At 40.2% G+C, this 16,614-nt stretch overlaps 1 long non-coding RNA gene across 2 annotated transcripts in view; it reads right to left on the bottom strand.

The window, feature by feature from the left end:
- Nucleotides 1-16,614, bottom strand: part of LOC128086922 (uncharacterized) — a 33,645-nt gene that overhangs the window by 12,517 nt on the left and 4,514 nt on the right. Inside the window, exon 3 of one of the 2 annotated variants that reach the window (XR_008209598.1) lies at nucleotides 13,824-14,928. The exons of the other annotated variant lie outside the window; for it this stretch is intronic. This is a non-coding gene — a long non-coding RNA (uncharacterized LOC128086922). Of the gene's footprint in view, nucleotides 1-13,823; nucleotides 14,929-16,614 lie in introns of those variants that run through there. 2 annotated transcript variants of the gene reach the window in all.

Raw genomic sequence — 16,614 nt, forward strand, 5'->3', positions numbered from 1 at the left:
AATTTTGTATCTCCAGCAGCAACCAGAAACAGATGCCACAGGAAACTGTATTAAAAAAAAAGATGAGCACATGATGAAAGGCTGCAGCTCAGGAGTTTCCTATTCTGGATGTGATGCCTTCATATTTAACAGCCCTGTTTGATTTTTTTCCTTTCCTGGATTTGACTATCTGTTGAATCCTTTAAAATTTTTAGCATCCATATTGCCTTCAGCAAGAAGTTGCTTAGCTTAGCTGTGCTTCACATGAAAAATGGTCCTCTTTGGCATTTTCTGAACTCATTACCCAGCAGTTTTATTTGATTTCTCAAGTGTTAGTAGTGCAAAAGGCAGTGAGTAATAGATCCCCAGTCACTTTCTCTGTTTAAGATTTTATTAGCTTGCTAGAGCAGGCTCAAGCACAGTGCATTCAACATCCTGCCCAATTTTCCATGAGCCAACAGTTTCATAGGCAACTTTTGTGTGTATATTTAATGATATCCTAATAAACTGGTCATACTCAGGTACAAGGAAATATGTAGTTCTCTGAAGGGCACCTTCTAGCAGAGACTGAGGCCATGTTTGCAAAAATGTAATGTGGAAAGTAAGGAAATCAGTCTAGGACTGTTTGGGGTCTTAACTGTGAAAACAGAAACAACCACAATTGGAAAAAGCAGAAAAAGTCAATTATGACCAGATCCTCATCCCTTTGAGCTTACCATAAAACACCTCCTGACCCGAACACCGAACAAATGTAGTATGAGGTTCAAGAGTGTGCATGGATTTGATTTAGAGCAGGAATTCTGTCCTCATCCACGACAATATCTCAAGTCTTTACCTCACTTTTCCCTGTTCTCCTCACCACAGCAGAGGCTGTACTGTCTGGTCCCACTCCAGTGGGTGGAGGTTATTTTTCAGATGATAGATACGTGAAAACGTCTCATCTTGTAGTATGAAATCATGATGAAATCACGATGACACGATAAATAAATTTGGACTCTTAACGTGGCTGGAGGGGAGGAAACGGGATGAAAGGAGAAAACAAGACTCTGTGTTGTTGTTTTGTTTTGTGGTTGTTGAGGTTTTCGTGCTTGTTTTAAACTACCCGTAAAGATTTTGATGCAAAAGGTTGGAATATGTAGATGATTCAGACAAAGCATTTGTTTAGACTAACATAAAAACACATACTGGATATTTTGTTTCTTAGCCTTAGTCTCTTTTCCCTCTGTGACAGTAAGAGCCTAAAATATATCAGTTATCAACCACACAAAACAATGTATGGAAAAATGCTCGCCTCTTTTAAACACTCCTTTCAATGCTTGGCTGCCAAATCAAATGTTTCCAAAAGACCAGAAATCTCATGAAAGCCCTTCTTATAGGACCAATTTTGGAGGGCAAACTTTGGCTTCAAACCTGTCTCCTGACACAGGAGCTATCATTGCTTTAGTACTTTCTAAATGTCATGAAGAGAATCACAGAATTATAGAATCGTAGAATGGCTTGGGTTGGAAGGGAATAGAGTTCATGTCAACTGGGATAAGAAGAATTCCGAGACAATATCCCCTGTTTTGCTCCCTTCTAAAGTTTTAGCAGTTCATCAGTCTTGAGATGCTCAGAACAAACCATGCTGGACTCAATGAATGGGCCTGTCCCAGTTTACTAATGCCTGGTTAGATAACTTCTGTGTACTTTATAGTCACTAGGAGCAATCTCCTTTTATAAAGGAAATACGTGCATGAGAGGATAGCTGTTTCCCTGGATGCTCTAGAAAAACTCTTTCTGCTTCTATGAGAGTGCAAACTAAACCTACAGCAGAAGGAAACTGTAAAATAGCTGTAGTTTGTTGACTGGATGAGAACTACCAAAGATAGCCTTATCTAAAATCTTCAGGCTATGATAATCATCCACACTTGGCAGACTAGGATGAAGGAATGATATTTCTTCCAGACCTCCCACTAAAATATGCAGCAGTCCCATACAAGGCTGTGTTTTTCTACTGGGAACCCTTTGAAGCCATTCGTTTTGCTTGAAAGGAACTCTGACATGGTTACTCCTTGTAAAGGGACAGGGCAAGGAAAGCAAATATCTTCTGTCAGTGACAATGCTTCTTTATATTTTGGCCTCGTGACATCCCCAAGAACTGGTGAAGTCAGTTACCGCTGCAGTTCAGTTACAACTACTGTGGAAGGGCCTATTTGATGATAATGAGTATTATAGCAATTACACTAGGAAGGTCAGTAACTCTGTGGTCCCTCCAGGAGCAAAAGGAAGATTTGCTCCACCTTGTAGGTGTGCAATCAGAATTGACATCTCACATCCTGGAGCTTATTTACAATAAACTTCGAGTTAAGCCAAACAAGGCTTTGATTTGTGTATTTGCTTTAGAAGCATAAGACAAGATCGTCCCAGGTCCATTGACTGATGTGATTGCTTTGTCTGAGGTTTCTTTTAATACTGGAGATGCCTCAGGATATTTCACCTATCTTCCACCTGATGGTCTGAAGAGACATAAAGCTCTCTCATACATCCAATACCAGTTCCACATGGAAGTTTACATTCCCTAAGAAGTGTCACATTACAAAAAAAAGTCTATGCTCTCTGAGGCCATCCACCATAGAGTGACCTCTACATCTGATCTCATTCTATACTTAATGGAAATACAGAGACCATCATTAATTAATAGTGAAAGTCTGTAATTCTACATTAGAATTACAAATATTATATATTCTTATTCTTGCTGATGTAAATCAGATAAAGTCAAGACTGTCAGTAAAGAATATGTAGTGCTTTGCATGTGGGAATGAAATGGGAATGAAGATAAGAAAGCAGTGCTTCCCACTGTCAGTCTTTTTTTAAGTTAGCTTGCACAATCATCAATGTCAAGAAGCGACTATTGCATAGATTTCACACAAGTATAAAGGCTAGGATACAAACAGCTTTTAGTGCCAGTGTTGTTCTCTGTTGCACAAAGTACTGACAAACTCTTTGGATCTAGCAGCATTCTCTCAGAATTTCTGTGAGTTTATCATTTGCAAGCGACAGTAGTTGAGATAAAAGGATAAACAGAAATATTAAGGCATTCCATTGTAACAAGTAGGAATCCTAAATCTGTACTGAAGTGTCTTTATGAACCCAGTCCAGATCCACTTCAGCACCTGCTTTGTCTCCCTTCAGCACAGGCAGTTTCTCCCAGACATTGGCCCACATACCTTCCCATCAGTCAGAGCTAGAATGGCAGCTTCAGGGGAAGGATGGAACAAAGGCTGTGTTTTGGACATAAAAACCAGTCTGGGGGATATTGGCTGAATCAGCTTGCAAACTTATCATCAGCTGCTGCCACGACAGCCTTTGTAAAAGTGCCAGAGAACTAACAAACACAAAATTATGACACTTCAATGTCATGGGCAGGATGTGTTCAAATGATTGATTATTCACTACTGACTCCATGCCATTTCCTTGTTCTAGGAGAGAATAGAAGATGCTACTCAATAAGCACACAGCCTTTGCATGTCCAGAAGTATCCAGAAATGCCTGGTTCAGTTGAGTCAACACTATCCCAGAAACTCTGTTTTGGAGAAGGGGAAGCTCAGATTCTTGCACTGGCTGTTTTGATTCCTGGATTTTCATTAAACCCTTGATTCAAAGACTTAAAGCAGCATCTACTTGAAGAGTAATGACTCAATCCTTATGTGTTTTTTAAGTCCTCAGCAGGGTACTGAGGGTGATTTCAAACACTGTTCAGTAAATTATCAGTTTTTTCAGAGTCCATGTTTGTGCAGCACCTGACTCAGCAAAACCACCAGGTGCCAATGTAATGCAAATGACTACTCAAAGTAAAGAGTGATAAATGATTTGTTGTTCCTCTTTCCCCTCCAAGAGCTGTTTATTCAATTCTGAATAGTTAAGTAAGAATATTTAGAAGAAACAGCAGACATATATTACAGCAAAAGTCAGCCAGTCACATCAACCAAAAGGATTGATGCCAAAGCTCTGTCTGCCAATCTATCATTATATCTCACTTGATCAATCCAAGCCTCATCAAAGCCTGCCCAATGACTCCTGCTGACTTTCGTGGGTTTTGGAGAAGTTGCTCTGTAATTTTCCCAAAGCAAACTAAACCAACATGATGAAAGAAATTTGAAAAGAAGAGAAACACAGAGACCAAAACTAGCTGTGGAGCACCTCCTAATCAGGAGGAAACTTTATCCCATAGGAAGACAAGAAAAACATTTGGAGATATATACAAATTCTGAAAGACAGATTAGAGCCTGCAGCTCACTGACTTGTGAATGTGGAAAGCTCTATGCAATTCTTCCCTTGGTAAACGCAGGGCCCTATGCCTACAGATAGTTATCAGGGTCCATTGAATTCAGCCTAGCTCTCAGCTTCTCTTGTTACCTGGTGACTTTAGTACAGGCTTTCTGCAGTTTACGTCTGCCAGCCTTCTGTATGTTTCTCGTATACCTTGAGAATATGGATATACCTTGATCATATGAGCTTGGAAAACAGGACTCCCATGTGTGGGTAACCACATCCCATCCCATATAGACAGATGCACACACAAAGAACTGATGGCCTTTCTTGACGACAAAATAAAACCTAAATGGATTAAATGCATCAGCTGCTCTATGTAGTCCTTAATGAAAGCAAAAGCGTCATTAAAGTTTCTCATAGTTGCATTGTGGCATGTAACATAGACCGATTATTCTGGAACTCATTACCTAGCAACAATGTTTCATTTACACAACAGGAATTTAGTAGTTTCTGAGGGATTGGTGCTCACAGCCTGATAACAGTCCATTTAGGAAACTGGAAGTGTCTCAATCCATCATTTAAACCCCCAGTACTTCTGAAAGGCTTCTTGTGTCCAGCCTGAGAATAATGAATAAAACTGATTCAGGGGAAGAAAAGCAGGTAAAAAATATATGTTGGCTCTGAGAGTTCATTAGATATCTGAAAAGGTGTGATTTCACACAGACAAATGGCAAAAACAGGAAAAAAGAGGAGGGACTCAGGAAGATAAAAGGAGCTGACAGTCTCTTCTGCGAGGCTGAACAGCCAGCTGTGAATGCATGCCTTATTTTTATGCAGCTAAAGACAACCATGATGAATCCCACTCTACAGTGACTGAATGTGCACAAGAAAACATTTTCACATCAAGGATGAGGATCCCTCCTTGTCTTCATCCATTAACAGTAAGTAATTTTTTTTCTCCCTTTATTTTTCCCCAGACCAGTTACAATCAACAAAGCAGCTGTACTTCCATCACATTCTTTTCTCTTTAAGAAAGCACTTGAGTTTTGAGCCAATAACTCCTTTTCTTTCTGCACAGCAGGCAGCAGGAATGGAGCACAAATCATATTTCACTTATGCAGATGTGCTATCTGAAAATAAAAACCATAGCACAAATGATAGTGGTTTTCAATCACAATGCGTTTGCACATCAGATGAGGAACAGATGAGCGTAGGAACAAGCACAGATATTTCTTTCTATGACTGAAAGATTACAAAGTGTTCTCCAGAGGTTTTCAAAAGGGTAGACGTGGCACTGGGGGACATGGTTAGTGGGAATGGTGTTGATGGGCTGATTGTTGGACATGGTGATCTTTGTGGGCTAGATAAGCTAGGTGATCTTTGTGGGCTGTGAAGCTAGATAAAGAAGGGCTGCAGCAATTAAAATCAAGAATGTGTTGTCTGAAAAGGGCAAGGCCCAACAGAAAAAGCACACATAACTAAAGGAGTTACACACATTCTGTCGTTACATTAACTGATGCAGATAGCATCAGTGTCATAAAACGGCCCAGCTACTAATTTTGGATTAGCAAAATCTAGAAAGCACACCTGCATGGATACTGCACACCAAACATGCAAAAACCCCACAGGAGGCTGTTAGTCGGTAGTTAATTGCACCAATTCCAGGTGGCAGTCAGTGCAGCACTCCTACTGCAACTACCACTAACACTGAGAGGCAAACCACCCTGCTGTGATACACTGGTTGAGTGAAGGAATCTCCTTTGGCCAGCTCTTCAAGTAAAACTTTGCAAGCCTGGAAGGATGTAGAGAAAGAGGAGTCACTAAAAAGCGATGGGGTTATAGAATTAGTTTCTAGAATACATTTTTACCTGGGCAAAAAGTTATTTGATGTTGCTCTCATACAGCACAGGTAGTGATTTGTGCTATTTGTGCTGTATAGCAAGGCGATGCAACCAGGTTCCCTGGAAGTCCTCCCCCAGCTGAGGACTGAAGTGTATTGTTCAGGAAGCATAAAATTAATCAAACAGTGAGCATAAAAATAATAAAAAGGCAATACTGCAGCCCATGTTTTCAAGAGCTAATTCACTCAAAGTGATGTCATATTTGGACTTCTGCAAAAGATGTACAAGGCTAAGAAAGCCAGTGACACTGTCTGCCTCATTCAGCCTGTCCCATTGACAGCACACCTCCAAAGACCTAGAAGCAGATAGAGGGTAATACTAGGCAGGAGAATTTATGTAGTCATTTACCTGATTCTGTGTCAACGCAGCGCAGAACTTCCAGTTTACCTTAAAATGAAATAGTTTTCCCTGTAGTATTTCTTAGTGAAGGGAAAATTTCTCTCATTTATTTCCTTCAGCCATACACTGTGGCTTCATTTGGAATTGTGCTTTCTTCATGTCTGCCATGGATTTATGTCTAACATTTAAAACATGAGTAACCAGTTAGTGTTCTCCTTCTAACAGTTGTGATGTTGACTCAACACAGACCACTAGGAGTTGGACTCAATGATCCATATGGGTTCTTCCTGGGATATTCTATGGTTCTATTCATATAAACTGAGAGCATTCCCAACAGTGGGATGTTTCCAGAAGTCACTATTCTTCATGGTCATCCGTTGGACTAGGACCATGAATAAATACATGTGGTCTGCTACAAAATCTCAAAAGATGCTCATAAGCTCTTGTGATAGCCTAATTCTTCTTGTGATGGTGTGAACATACCCCTCGTTTCTCTTCAGCTTCATGCTTTTGGTTACCTCTTTCTCACTGAAACAGTGCCTCACCTTATCAAACACTCCTCAATCATAACCTCCCAAAGCTAAAACAAAGTCTTTTTTTCTTTCTTCTCCTGACATCACATAAAGAAGAGCATCCAGAAGAGTTCAGGATGACAAGGAAGAGACGAAGATGATCAGAGATTTTCAGAACTGCAATGCTCTACAATCATTCATTGTATATTAAGGGCAAACACACACAGAAAATAAATGAATTACTTGATAAATTAATAAATAAAGGCACATATTTCACAGTGCTATCAGAAAATGAAAGATGAAACTTGTTGCAAATGAACATGAATCATCCCAGGCAGAGAGGTGGCTGGAGCTAAGAAAATGCAACTTTGTCCTGCCAGTGGGGAAGTCCATAGTGTGTAAGAACCACATTCAAGGCAGCTGGTGGAGACAGAGGAGTGTTTTCCTTGCTGAGCACCTGGAACAATTCCTTGGAGGCCTTAACCAACTGGTACAAAGTGAACACTCTGATCAGTGGTATTGCTGAGCTGCTTGGATGTATTTATCTCACACTTCGATCCTCTGCAAAGCTTTATCATACACATTTATCATGTGTAGTGAGCCATGGCCACATACATACAACCACAACCACCAACCAGGACTGAGTTTAAAGCCTCTGAAATTGAAGACAGAGCCGTTTTACTGCTTAACTGGAGGCAAATATCTTCAGACAAGATAGACCTCAGTACTTAATATTTAAGTGTTTTCTGTGGTATTGCACCCATGCTTACTGCAATCAGGATCAGGCTGAAATGACGCAAGTTTGGAGTATCCAAACTAAACAGTTAATGTCTGTCTTCACTCTTTGGGGCAACAACCTAAGAAGAATTGATTCAGTAAAGAGATTCATACAGAAGTCTGATGATGATGGAGCAGTTGAAGCAAAGATGTGAAATCAAATGGTTTGTTTGAGTAGAATAACTTCACATGTTGTTCTACTTGACATGAGATGGGCAACTTTGTTGAGATCTCCGAAATCTCTTTGGACCACGGCTAAAGGTACAATGATGCAGGGATTTTTTTCTACCAAACGTATTGAGGATGAATAAGCATCAGTGAGTTGATATACCCACAGGGCCAATATATCTTTTCAAACCCTTTAGGAGTACAAACAAGAACAAATGTATGTTGACATTTTATACTTCTGTCACTCTCATAACCTCTGCTCCTACTATCCACAGGAAGCAAGTATGAATGCAAAAAAAGCCTCTTGGTTTACGCTAGATATGTTTACAATTTCAGATTGAAGGACACACTTTGACCTCAGGTTAACTTTAAATGGAGTCTCTCATCATAGTAGCATCTTATTTTTAAATCATTTTGTGCCCAGAAAGGAAGGAAACTCAATGAACTTCTACTACTTTCTCTTTTCCTGATGATACTCAGTGCAAAGACAAACCAATGCAGTATCTATCGTATGAGCTTACTGTATAATCTGCTTACAGAAACTACAGTCTGAGGATACTGAGTGCTGCAAGAAAAAACAGCTCTCCCATAGTATGGATTTATTCTCCATTCCTTGGATGGAGATGTTTGGTGGGTGGAGGAAATACAGAAGTCTGCACAGTTATGAAGAGACTCACTGGTAAGCTTTGTATAACCTGAATGCCTGCTTGACCTGCTTGAAAACGGGTTGATCTTGGTTTTTAGCAGGAGAATAAGTTGGCCAGCTTTCATTCGTTAGCAAGATGGATCATGCAAGCAGACTGTGATTTCAAACGTCCTCAATGTATCTGCAAAGTGATCCTTTGCTGCAAATCCTTTGTTTCGAAGTGCAAACTTTGTATCTCACAGTGATCCGGGCATGATGCATGTTTGTTCCTCTGTATATTACAGGTTTGCAAACCGAAGTGAAAAAAATCCAGTTAAGGCAAGTGCTTGAGTTCAGTATCCTTTCTCTGACAGCAGACAGTGAGGTAGGCAGAGAAGAAGCATGCCAAGGCTACAGTTGCGTTTCTAATAGATGCATCCTACCAGTTTGGGGACTTTCTAAGCCATTGGATTTGCACATATATTCTAGAAGCTTCTCTATTCCCTTTTTATCCCATTTCTGAATCTGATTTCCACAGCACTCTGCCACTCAGTTACACATCTGAAATACTGCCAACTGTTTTCCTGTGTTTTCTGGGGAGGTCTGTCCACTCCAAGCCTGCTGGATGCATTTTGCCTTCTGTCTTCGAATCACTCCTACTGAGATCTTACCCCATGGCCCTTGCCCTTGGAATCGTCTATTTTTGTAAGCAAAAAGCCATTCATTTCCATTATTCCAAGGTTGCAGCCTCACGAAATCTTGAAGTGCACACTGCTGTCAAAAAGAGTGGCCCTCTCTCCCACTTTTGTGCCATCTGTCTGACAATGCAGTGAGCCAGAATGGGAAGTTACTTGGGCTGGAAACAAACCAGCTACCTTGGTCCATTGCACTGTATAGCATCACGGTTGAAGATCCAAGAGAGAGGTGTGAGAGTACTTTAAGAAGCAAGGAAGACGTGGGATCATTTTTTGATTCAGCAAAAAGCGCCTTTGCATCACAAGACTGCATCCCAAAACTATCTCCCTGCCTCCAGCAGCTTTTTTCCTTCATGACTTTAATAGTAAGCCTAAGAAGGCATGGCCTCCCAAGCTGTTCCCTCCTGGAAGCCACAAAGTCACCAGCTGTTTTCAGCCTGAAGGTCAATGTTGTCTAAACAGGATAGCTTTAGTTAGCAAATGGAAAACAGCCCTTTACCAAAGAATGACTGTGGGAAGCTGTCACTGCATGTGCAGCCCCAGTAGTCTGGCTTGCTGCTCCATCCCATCACTCGTTTTTATTTCAGCTCTGTGAGCTGGCCCACAATTTACAGCTGAGATAGCCATTTCGGATTGCAAGCCATGCCTGCCTCAGCTGTCAGTCACGGCTGAAAGCAGGGTGGCATTCACTAGTAAGCCAAAGTTGTGCTTTCTTTCCCTTGTATGAAAGGGCATCTTGCCACCATTTTTATTTCTATTTTAGACAATGGCTTCTCTCTGAGCACCTCAGCAGGAACCATCAGAAGGCACTGCTTCACACAAAGGAAGAATATGGCTAATCACTTTTTCCAGGAACCACAGAAGCCCAGATGCCACCAGTAAACAGCTTCTGGGTGGAGATGAGGCACCCAGCTCCCTGCAGAGCCCTGTACTGGCTGGCTGAGTCTGTGGCAGTGAGTTGAATGTGGAAGTACCATGCACAAAGGCCAATTGGCAGTAAATGCTATGGGTGAGTATTCTTAAGCTCTGTTACTCCTTCAACATGGAATCTCTGCTCCCAAACTGCCTTTTAGAAACATTGCCCAGCTTATGCATGACTAGGAGAATGGTGTGAACTAAGAACTGTTCCCAAAATACCTTTGTATGTATGCATACGGGCAGCCTATCCTAACTGGAGGGAGACAGCCTACTTACAGGACCAGTGTCATGGTGCTGCGTTTGCCTTCAGGGTCCTTGGACATTTTACATAGTAGTTAATAGTTTTAATAGTGACTAAGAACTAGAAATCTCAGGGTTTTTTTTTTCAGATAGTCAATCTGGTTGTAATCAAAGGCAGCAAAGGTTAAGAGAGCTGGAAGCAATCAGATCACAGATCACCAAGTAGTAGACACAGATCTTTTGTTCAGTAATGGAGCAAATTTTATTAAGTTGGTGCCACCCAAACCATTCTGTCATTGTATGTTTCTATGACTGATTCTATGATTCTATGAATTATGATCTGAATGTAGGTATTAAAGCACTGGATAAAGTCTCTCCACAGATTGGACTGAGTCATGCTTAACGACACAGAAAAAAAATGGCTCTTAGGGCAGGCAGTCTGAATATAGCTTTTGCTTTGATCTTAAAATCCAGGAATAGAAAAAGGATGAAAGGAATAGAATTGAAACACCTAAGAAATCCTTCCACCCAATCTTTGCCATAGAAAGATTTAAAGTCTCCCCTGCCTTGTTAACTGGTTTCTTTCTAAACAGTGAAAAAAAAAACCAAACATTTATTTCATTAGTGTTATCCCATAGGCCTTAAATCTCACTCTTAAAATATCATGAATAGCCTTTCTGATTTCCCTATCTCCCTTTTCCATCAGGGGAACCTAAAAGTTACGTTTGGATTAAATGATTAAGGAAGGATTAATCTTTCTTAAGTTCAAAAGTCTAAAAGGAAATTTGTCTGCTCTTAAGGGAGTTGAGACAAATTGAGTTAATCTACTACTGAAAATGCCTATTTCCCTTTCATTACGAAAGAAATCAAACTGATGAATTTTAAATATCTAATGCCAAAGGTATCCAAATAAGGACAGATCTCTTGGTATGTATGCAGAGTAACTGGCATGATTCACAGCAGTGTCTTGATTGTTCCATGGGATTCCTCCAAATCACCAAAATGCATACAAATGTGGGGAAGTGGGAACTTCACAACCTTTGGTTCGAGCAATTTGATTGTCTTTGAGCCATATTTTCACAAGTTTGGTGCAGCAGGGCTGTGCATTCTAACATAATTTTGATAGACAGAACCACATATGATGAGAGGAGCACAAATCCAGACAACAGCGTAATCCTGATAAGAAGCTCGAGGGCTCAAGAGAGTTCATACTGATACGGCAAAGTAAAAACCAGATAAACAAAATATGGCATTTCAGACACATTGAGGATCAGTCTTTTACCAACAGAAGCCAATGGTAACCCTCCCATACATGGCCAGTGTCTGCCTTCCTTTCTTGACCACCTCCATTTGGAAGGTGGAAAAATATCCCATGTCCCTCCAAACTGTTCGGTCTTTGTTCTCTTCCTTTCTCAAGGAATAGCCTTGCTTTGAATACACACTGCCCTGGGCTGGTCAGCATTGGTTGGCAGCACAGCCCAGGGAAACCAGAGTGGGAGATGTTTTGCAGAGTTGCTCCAATAACATAAGTGAAAGGAAAGCCCATGTAATTGCAAGAAGCTTGGCAGAGCAGTGAAATGTTTTCTGTCCTTCATTTGCAGCTATTTTCCTTGCTTTTGATGAGATTTTAGGTATGACTTTTCTGAGTAAATATAGATATCTAGTTTATACTAATACCTGCACTTGAACTAATCACAATTCATATACATTCCATAGAATCTTAGGATGGTTTGGATTGAAGGGACTTTAAAGACATCTAGGGCCAGCCCCACGGCAGGGACATCTTGCACTAGACCAGGTTGCCCTAAGCCCTATCCAGCCTAGCCACTCATAGTCCATAGATAGAAATTGGCATCTCAAGGACACATTAGATACATGTAAGACAGATCAAAGTCCTGTAGATTCCTACTCATAATTCTCCCAATTCCTATTTTTTCCTGTAGGCTATAGATGAGTTTCAGTCATTAGCACAGATGAAGGAGTGACATTCTAGATGTCTGAAGCTGGGTGAATTGAATCCCACCTGTAGTCTCATGAGGTCCTTTGTAGCCACCCCTTACCATTATTGAAGGAAGAAAGGTCTCTTTATCAAGCAGTTCACCTGATCTATTGTAAACACAGCCCTCCAGAAACACCTTTTCCCTGCACTGACTTTTAGGAAAGTTTCTGTGACTAGATGAGGGTGAGCAACTAGGACAAGTCCTAGCTGTGAACCTCCTGCCCTATGTATTTTTCCAGCCCTACCAACCCATGATCAGGAAAGATGAACAGATACATAAATAGCTGCATGGAAAAACTCCTGGGATGACCATGGGCAGGGGTGGTTGTTTTGCTTAGGGCTGATTAAAGCTATGAATTTATTATCTTTGAGTGAGTCCAAGTGAATGTCCTGTTGTTTCCATACTAAGGGGCATGGTTTGAACCTGAAGTTATGGTGACCCAGTCAAACAGCTGATTATTCACCCTAGAGCAAAATAATATGCAAACAGAGTGCACAACCAGGAGACAAGGACACAAGAACAAAACAGAGGTGTGCTAACATATCATGCTTAGCCCAGCAAAGTGAATGTTGAGTGGGAATACAGATACCTGAGAGAACTCCTACCAGGAGTTATTCATTTATGCTGAAAGTCATTACTGGCACACAAAGAGAGGTTAAAGATTGATCCAACATAGACTTAGGTTGCAAATCAGAAGGCTATTTTGGGTGACTGGAGCAGGATTGTTCCAGTCTAGGTGGTACTGAGTCAGAACGCAACCAATGAATAACTTCCTACCTCTAAAACAGGATCTAGAAAGAATTTGGCTGACATCTGAGACAGAAGGAGATCCTTTCCATGGCTCTGAATCTCTTTGTGTCCTTGTCTTTGATCTGCCTGATCTACCTTGACTCTGGTGCAGCTGTATACTACATGTACCTGGTATAGCGCATGTTATATCAGAGCAGGTGAGAGACAAAGATTAAATAAGTGTGTAGGAATCCATTTTGTCCACATCAGTAGTTAATATTCACTACATCCCACTTCAGACAATGGCTTTCAGCTCCGGATTCGTGCACCATGTTCAAGGCTTATTGCCTTCTTTTCTGTCAGTGGTGGGAAAACAGCTCCTCTAGATGCAGTTTATCTGACCCATCTTAGATGTCTACTCTACGAGGATACAAGAAAAAAAATAGCCAAAAACAGTACCAAAAAGACACAGCAACATCAAAAAAAAAACAACCAAAAAACCCCAAACCAACACGTGTGAAGGGAAAGTCTTATTGAAACAACTGAGCCAAGTGGCAAACTTACTACTGAGAATGTTTTTCTTGAAAGATTCTCTTCTCACTAATGCGTTTAAAAAGTCATCCAGAGTATTGAGAAATTGAAGGAAGGGCAATAAACTGTCAGTAGTTTTGTGCATTATGAAATCACTACCCACAAGAAATATGAGATATATTTCATATTTATTCTGAGAACTGACAATTTTGGAACACCGTGAGTGGTTCTCAGTCTTCTAGATGAATTTTCTGACTATATTTTCATATAACAAAATACCCATTAAAATAGTATTTATAGTTCAATTAAGAAAAAAGTACCTCTATTAATTTTTAAACTACTTTCTCCCACCCCCGATCTCTTCCAACAAGATTGCTTGAAAAGCTGCTTTGCTGCAAGGATAGTTAAACTTTAGCTGTAAAAGAGACCTGAAATGCAGTTCATCTGGGAAAAAAAACAATGTACCAACAAATATGTCACGTTCTTTATTAAGGACCCTGGATTTGGCAGTGCTTCTCCAGGTATGACTTTGCCAAGAGAGGATCTTCAAAAGAACTGGTCTCTTTGTTAACTGTGAGTTAAGAAGATGTCTTCCTTCAATCAGGTTGTAATCATATCTAATGTTATTAACAGCTGCAACAGTAATACTGATTGTACTTACCTGGAAAACCACACCTTATTTCTTTGTCCTGTGTGGGTAAACATGGCATTTATTATACTTTCTTTGCTTTGAGCAAGCTAGAAGTTAGCATCTGATTTAGTCATGGCAATGACTGGAAGTGAACTTTGCATTCATTTCAGCCCAATTAAATGCTTCCAGTTACCTTGAAACAGTATTTTCAGGCCTACGTTTAACTAAAAAACAAACAAACAAAACAAAACAAAGCAAAACAAAACCAAAAACCAACCAGCTGAAGCAGATCTATTTTCTATTCAGAATTCTTATTTTTCTTTGAAATCAGAACAAAAAGTTTTCAACTGCTCTAATTACAGTATCTACTAATTCAGTATTTAGCTGTTGTTTCCTAGTCATTTCAGATGTAATCAGCTACCTTGCCTTGTTGCTCATACTGCGGAAATCTTCAGCTCAGGATCAAGACTTTCCTGTTTTCCCTTTTTTAAATGCCTTCTGTTCCAATGTCGACCACAGGTTCATTAGAAGTGACATTACCTCATTTTGGTTCCATTCACGTTCCTTGTTCCTGTAACAGCTTGGCTGCTACAAAAACACAAGAATACTTTTTTATTCCCATTGGCAGCAAGCTATGTAAGGCAAAACCAATATTTCATGATGTACGTAAGGCTTATTACTGCAGCAGATGGATACTCAAGAAATTGTAACATACTCAGTGACTTAGGCTAGAGCACAACTTTCTTGTGTTTCTTCCAAGAGATGTTAGGAAGTGTGCAGGAGCATGAGTACAGTGCCAGCTCCACCATCTCAGAAAGAAAACTTGTACATCACTAGATGGTTTCATTTCCAGCTTCAGCTATGAAGAGCTATGTAGAGTTAATAGTACTTCTCTTCCGGTACACAAGACCACACTATTCTGGGCTAGGGAAAACAGATCACACCTCGGCTGAATTGTCATGTTTAGGTTTTGGTTTTTGGCTACAGGGCTCTTTTCACTTGCCTTCAAACATCAAGCTGGATGTTAGGATGTGTTTTCTGAAAGAGTGGTGATGCAGTGGCACAGGCTGCCCAGGAAGGTGGTGGGGTCACCATCCCTGGAGGTGTTCAGGAATGTGGAGATGTGGTACTAAGGGACATGTTAGAGGGGTGGGTTGGGGTTGGACACGATGATCTTAAAGATCTTTTCCAGCCTTAGAAATTCTATGATCAATTTCTAAAGTCCAATCTTATGATGAACTATTTTTCATTTTGCTGAGTAATTTATGGCTCGAGATCCAGTGCTCAAGAGATCCAACTGCATTTCAGCAAAAGCTTCTATTTCATTGCTTTTTCAGATGAGCCCAGGATCTGCAGGGGATCCTTTTCTCTCTTTTACAATCATAGAATCATTCTGCAGGAGCATCAAGCATATTTATCTCACACAAAAAGCAATGGGAAAGTAGATGGAGTTTGATATCTCATATGCATGAGCCTGATACAACTCTGCTGACTCAGCAAAACCCTGTCATCCCAATTCAGTAGCTGCACAAGCTTTGCAGCTGGTGTCTCTTTTAAGATATTATTCAGGAGCTTGCATACACTGTGATCAATCTACAGACTCCAATTTTACATTTACGACTATTAAAACAGAACCAGACTAAAATAATATCTTTATAATATGGTAACTGTTGATAAAACTTCCACAGACTGCCAGATTGCACTGGCTGGAAGAGACTCACTGAAGCCAGAGAAATATTTCCAAACAACTCCAGTTCTGCAGATGGTTCTGCTATTGGGCCTCTTTTCAATTTCGTTCTTAGGAAAATTAATCCTCTTGAACAAGATCTCCAGAATGTGCAACATTTAGCTGCAGTCAAAAGCAACAGAGCACATTACTCTGGATTTCTCAGGCTCTGTCTTGATTTTTTTTTTAGATTTTAATGTATTTTTGTCTTTGTAGTGGCAAAATTATTTAAGAAAGTGCTGCTGTGCTTGCAGTTCGCTTTACATTCAGGTGTTCTAACTTGTTCTATCTCATCCTAGTCACAATGGGAAAATTACTAGGTGCTCATTGCCTGCTCTGTTTTTCAGGGCTTGTATTGGTAAATTATCTATTTTTAAGATGTTTTTTAACTTAAAGTTTGCTTAGATTTGTGTGTGTGGCATTAGCCTAAAAGAAAATTTTCCATAAACACAAAAGAACAGATAAATGAATCACTCTATGAATATTTTGGGCAAATAAGAAAAGTGCATTATCAGTAAACTTGAAATGAATAAAAAGCAATCCCTGGTGAACCATTGGGAAGATATTGTACTATTGTAAAATCTTCAGGTAT

Source organism: Tympanuchus pallidicinctus, unplaced genomic scaffold, assembly GCF_026119805.1.
Source record: "Tympanuchus pallidicinctus isolate F22 unplaced genomic scaffold, pur_lepc_1.0 scaffold3, whole genome shotgun sequence".
NCBI lineage: Eukaryota > Metazoa > Chordata > Aves > Galliformes > Phasianidae > Tympanuchus > Tympanuchus pallidicinctus.